We start from the raw sequence: 6,226 nt of genomic DNA on the forward strand, positions 1-6,226 counted from the left end.
CAAAGTTCTGACCTGCCTCTGCCCCTCTCCACTCTCTTTGCCTCTTTCTTCCTGTGAGGATGGAGTGACAGCTTGTCACTGTGGGTGCGCCACAATGCAGCTCAGACCCTCCGACTATTGTGGAGCTCAGAAAACGCATCAAGGTCTTTCTCTCTCTTTCGTTCACTCTTTTCTCTCTCTTTTCAAAGCAGAGAATCAATCAGATGTACACACACAGACACACATACATACACACGACTCACTTCTTCTCCCTTCCCTCTGTCTATTCAGCAGCCAGTGATCATTTAGACTTGACATGTATTGTGAAAAACTGAGCTGCTCTGCCTCTTTCTTCTTCTCTTTCTTTCACTCCCTTTCTCTTTCAACTGTCTGTCATTAATGTCCAGGTCTTACAATATACGAACAGAGGAGAAGAAGAAAGCGAAGAGTGAGGGATGAATTGATGGATGGGAGGATAAGCACTCAGTGTCCTTTCTTTAAAGATTTGTTATTGTACAGTACTGTCTCCCAGTCATTTTTGGTTGGTGTTTCAGTCTGAAAGCCCGTCCACGTGCTCTTTTGTATGGGAAAGCAATAAGGCCCCATTGAATGAAGCTGAATGGACCTGCCATCCTTAGGGGCTGAGGCCTGAGGACTCCTATTCTTTAGCCCCCAATCTAATTGGAGCTGAAATGAAATGGAGGTTTCTTATGAAAATAGGCTTTGTTTGGCCGCAAGGCTGGTAATTCATAAACAATAAGCAGGGCCCCATTGTGTAGATAATAATATATTCATGCCGCTGGAGATGGGGAGAAGGCAAAGCGAAGGCTGAGGATATATAAGGAGGATAGGCAGAGACAGGGATGGAGAGTGGAGGGATAAGAGGAAGGGGAGGAGGAAGACGAGGGGCTAATAACAAATAGTGGGTCAGAGAAAATTGGTAATGGTTGGGTAGAGGCAGAGGACTTATTAGAGGAAGCGAAAGGACCAAAAGTGGGTAGGAGTGAAAAGTGAGTGGGAGTGAGGGAGGTGAAAATGACAGGAATAGGAGAGATAGACAAGATAAGAATGAGGCGAGGAGGGTGGGAGATTGGGAAATGGTTTTGAGTACCTCTAAGCCTACAGGTGACTGGTCTGGCAGCATTGGGGGGAGAAGGCAAGTGAGTGAAAGTATCATAAAAATGGATAGGTTGCACAGTGCAAATCTGTGTGGAGCTGAGAGTGGTGGAGCTGATAGAGTGGATTGGTCAAGTGCCGAGATAGAGCAGAGCAAAAGCAGTCAATGTCTAACAGGCGAGGAGAGAGGAGAGGGGAGCAGTGTGTCTGCGGTGGTGTAAAATTGACAGAGGGGCTTTCACTGCCTGGAGACATGATGAAAGAAACACAGGTGAGCTTTCTTGCCACTTCGATGCATCAGTTTGTGTAGATTATCTCTCACTGTCATCATCTGTAATCGCATAGGTCAAAGCTGCTTCCTTGTGATCTTCACCTGAGTCTGCACATTAAAGTAAGTTTCTCTGTTTGACCTTCTCAAACAACAGGACCAAAAAAGTACTGGACTTAAGTGCTCTGTGGAGTGACGGGCTGACTGAGGGGAACCTGCTTCCTGTATCTGCTCTGAGCAGCTGTTTCAGTTCATGTTACAGGCTTTTTACCATTTAATTGGGGAGTGATTCTTTGAACTGTTGGACTAAAGACACCCGTTTCTCTGGATGCTTTGGGAAAACACTTATTCTATGCTGCAATCTTGACTTCTACTTTTTGTCCTTTTTAAAACATTTTTGACTAACAATGTATCCTGAACACAGTTTTGTGACAGTGGAGGCGGAAGATGTTGAGGACATGAAAGCAAAACTCAAACTGATTGATTTTACTGCATATAAGATAGAGCTCTTAATTAATGGTGAGTAAACCTGAAATGGCACTTTTTGGTTGGACTTGAACGGAGTTTGTGTGTGTGTGTGTGTGTGTGTGTGTGTGTGTGTGTGTGTGTGTGTGTGAGAGAGAGAGAGAGAGAGAGAGAGAGTGAGTGTGTGTGAGTGAGTGTGTGTCTATCTATGTATTTGAGTGTTTCAGGGGTGCAGGGACTTTATTTAAATATGCAAACAATATCAAGGAAAATACTAAATTCAAGCGCGACGTCAAGTGTGAAAAGTAATCCACATAGCTGTGGTCCACAGTCCCCACCAATCTCTTTTTTTATGGAACCAAACATCAAAGTTATTCTGTTAACATGGTGCAACTTCTTAGCATTGAGGGAGTCACCAAGGTATGCAGAATATCAAATAGAACAAGAGTGAGAACTGAAAATGGCAAGATTTACATGATAACAGCAAACATTTCCTTTACCCACCTGTGCTAACACACTTAAGCTGCACACAGCTGCTTGTGTGTGTAAGGGTGCGTGAGCCTTCAGCCTCACTGTGAATGCACTGCTGAAAGTGGAACATTAAGTTCAGTGGAAAACAACTTGTCATATAATTAGCCATAGTGCTAGAGGAGAGTTAACATTATCACTTTGCATCCACTTAAGAATGTAAAACACATTCTTTCTTTTCAAGCTTATGGTTAATATGTTCTTAGAAAAAAGAAATCATGCAGTAATGTAAGAAAAAACAGGAAATGGGTATTAATGGTTATATTGAGATTATGGATATATTAAGATCCCTGTTACGTGAGTGTATTGGCCAAGAGGTGGTGGTATCTACTTGCATCCAAATCTATGATCCTCAGACCTGGCACTGTAAGCTTTTGGCTTGAGCCACTAGATGTCAGTATTTATCAACATATGGACAAGATTAGCAGCACATCTTGCATTTCTATCATTAGACCAAATACAGCTTAAAGCTTTATGTATGTCCTGATATTTTCTCATTTTGTTTGCTTGTGTGTATGCGTGGTGTTTCCTGCAAATTACTATAGACCTGAACAATGTGAAAATATAAACTTAACATCAAGATAGCATGCAGCAGTAAATTAGAGATAATTATAGCTCTATTGTTAATGTTCTATATTTCAATTAATACTACTTTCACTATCCTAATGTCAGCCAGCAGAACTCCCTGCAAGAGAAACAGAAATTGCCTAAGCTAAGAATAGATTAGTGTAAAATTGAATATTCGATTTCATGTCACAGGAAAGATCATGTATTTATTCTCAATGACATGGTCATTCTTACCACGAGATGGCAATCACACATAATAGAAATCCTCTGTTTTCTGTGTGTGTGTGCGTGTGTGTGTCAGTCAGGCTTGGGTGTGTATGCTCACCATGTGCGTGCTTTTGCATATCAGTGTCTTTATATTCATGTGTTTTGGATTTGTTTGTCTCCTTTTGGGTGTATGTGTGTGTCTTTTACCTCTTTAACCTGCAGTATGTAGTGAATATCTGTGCAAGCAGAGCTGGCTGTTTCCCTTGTTTGTTTTGTTTATTTGCATGCAGCAAAGTGGTTGCTGGCGGTGCTGGTCACTACAAGTGGCTGGCATTCGGAGCCTGGTAATCAGGCTGCGGGCAAACTGGGTGGCAGCGCTCCGAATGGTTTGCTGGAGATTATCCCAAAATTATCCACGAATTATCCCCCAGAATTACGCCATACCAGTCAGGCCTTGTCCATTGATGGGAATGGGAAGAGGGAGAGTGTTGGACGAAGAAGTGTGTGTATGCGCATGTTGTCGGGGAGATTTGGATGGAGCAGTGTTGGTGTCTGTGTCATGGAGCGCGTATTTCTGTCTGTGTGTGTGTGTGTGTGTTCTGTAATGATTCTGGCAGTGTTGGTACATTGGGGTAATGGAGCATGTTAATCCACATCAAACAGCTATTAGCGGCAGATTTTACTCATAAAAGTTGGTAGTTACAGGAAGAGGAAGGACACAAAATTAACATACATCCAGCAACCTGTGTACTTTTTTTCCTCTCTGTCAACCGGTGTTTTGTTTTCCAAAAGGCATTTTTTGTTGTGCCAAGAAGAAACTCAATTGTGCTCAAATCTTAATGCAACAGAAGTTTGGCGATTAGCCCTCTAACTAAACTATCATTGTATCCTTGAAATCTGCAACAAACTACTGTGTAAACGTTGTGTATGTCAGCATTGTCATGAAAGGTGTTTATTCCCAGAGCTACAGGTTTTCAAGCCATTTGGAGCATTGTATTGAATTCATTTCTGTGTGGCTGCTGTCACTGCACACTGTGCCGTCATTAAAGTTTGGGTAGATAGGAGGGACTAGTTGTGTGCTTGTGTGTGGCTGCTGGAGCCCCAGGAGGATAAATAGTGCTGGTGAACCTCTCTGCGATAAGTGTTCGGTAAACGGGTCAGTGGATTGTCCTCCGAGGCTCAATCTGAGCTATTTTCCCTGACTGAGAACACAAATTATCCTCCGTATTCATCCCATAAACAGACCACCACCGGTGCAGACTCCACATAGTTTGTTTGTGGCTGTGTTTTTCTGCTCAGTCACCCTGTTTTCTTGTTCTTTGGCTGAATGCAGGACTGGCTGTACATGTGAATCACAATAGTCTAAATGCAGCATTGAGAAAACAATTAGATGTAGAGCAGGTGAAAGTGGAGGATCATAGTGAAACACACACTGGCAAGGAAGAGGTAAATGAGAGGGAGAGGGGCAAAGAGGGGGAGAGGCTGAGGTGGTGAAAGGTTAAGTACTCTTTTTTTTTTTTGGATGCTGTACTTCCTGCAGGGCCTTGTTCCTTGACCTGCTGGTTTGAGAAAGGAGGTTTTAAAAAAATGGAAAAGAGGGAAGGAGGGAGAAAAGACTAAAGCTGCATGTGAGGTTGCAAGGTGAGAGGTGGAAGTGCTAAAATGGGAGGAGTATTTACCTCTGGCTGATGGAGAACAATTGGACGCACACACACACACACACACACACACACACACACACACACACACACACTTTCTCTCTCTCTCTCTCTTTCACACCAGAAATAAAAATGGACATTCTCACACAGACACACACACACACACACAAAACATGCACACACTTACAACTACAGTCCCAGCAGGCATATGAACTTCAGTGCCATTGTTGCCATGGCGATACACTGAGTTGCTGACCCCCCGACTCCATTTTTCCTGCCGCTTGGCTATTGAAAGAGATGATTGACAAGTGTCCAAATGTCAGCCGACCCAGCCGGCCACACAGATGGGGGGGGGGGGGGCAGCCATTTTATGCTACTTTCACTCACAGGGAGGAAGGTGTATGCGCGTGTGTGTGTGTGTGTGTGTGTGTGTGTGTGTGTGGATACATACAGAATATACATGGAGTGTCTGCTGAGGCTGAACAAGTACTTAAATAGCAATCAGAATAAACTATCTACCCCTGCTAAGAACACATTGAACAACAAATCACCAGAGATACACACACACATACAAACATATGCTGTAGGTGTTGTATTCACATGTAAACACACATATCCTGACCTGCACAAAGAAAGCTTCTAAATAAAGCCCTTTTATATGCGAAACAGGGTCATATATTTGGTCTTTGCTGCACCGATAACCCATTCAGTGAGAGGCTTGACTAGTTGGTGGTGACTATTGAGTTTCAGTGTTTAGTGCTCTGCTGTGCTGTGTACAACGCTGATGGACTGAATCTGCACGAATCCACTTATTCATACATCAACTATGATTAACGGCAGTTTACACACGGCAGTTGGTCTCACACAAAGACTTCCATGTTGTCTCACATCAAGAATGCGTTTGCTCATTTCTGTATATTTTTTTAAAACTCTGGTTTTGTATCCTCTCTCCCTTTCTCACTGTCTCATTGTCTGCAAGCTTGAAGGGATCAGTCTTATCTTGATCACCCACAGCAACACATTAACCTCTCCTCTCTTATCTCTACACTGGTCATTAGTGCCAAAACCCTTAACGTCCTATTGACAAGGGGCACAGAATTCTGCATCTGTGTGTGTGTGGATGCGTTGACTTATCGTAGGTGACATGCGGTTGAGATCTGCTGAGCTGGTGATCTGAGCAGATAACATTATTAGCCTGTGTGTGTGTGTGTGTGGTGTGTGTGTATGTGTATGTGTGTATGCAAAATAAAGCATGAGAAAGTGAGAGAAGGAAAAATGCTACAATATTTGATATCATGATGAACGGTTGGTAAAATATTATGTATTTTCATGTTGATCCTTTAGTGATCTGTACATTTTAAAAGATCTAATTAACAAATATTCTATTTTATCTTTTGATATTTATTTACTCAATACAATGTAATTTGTGCTAAATGTA

Source organism: Lates calcarifer, linkage group LG1 (assembly GCF_001640805.2).
Source record: "Lates calcarifer isolate ASB-BC8 linkage group LG1, TLL_Latcal_v3, whole genome shotgun sequence".
Classification (NCBI taxonomy): Eukaryota; Metazoa; Chordata; class Actinopteri; family Centropomidae; genus Lates; species Lates calcarifer.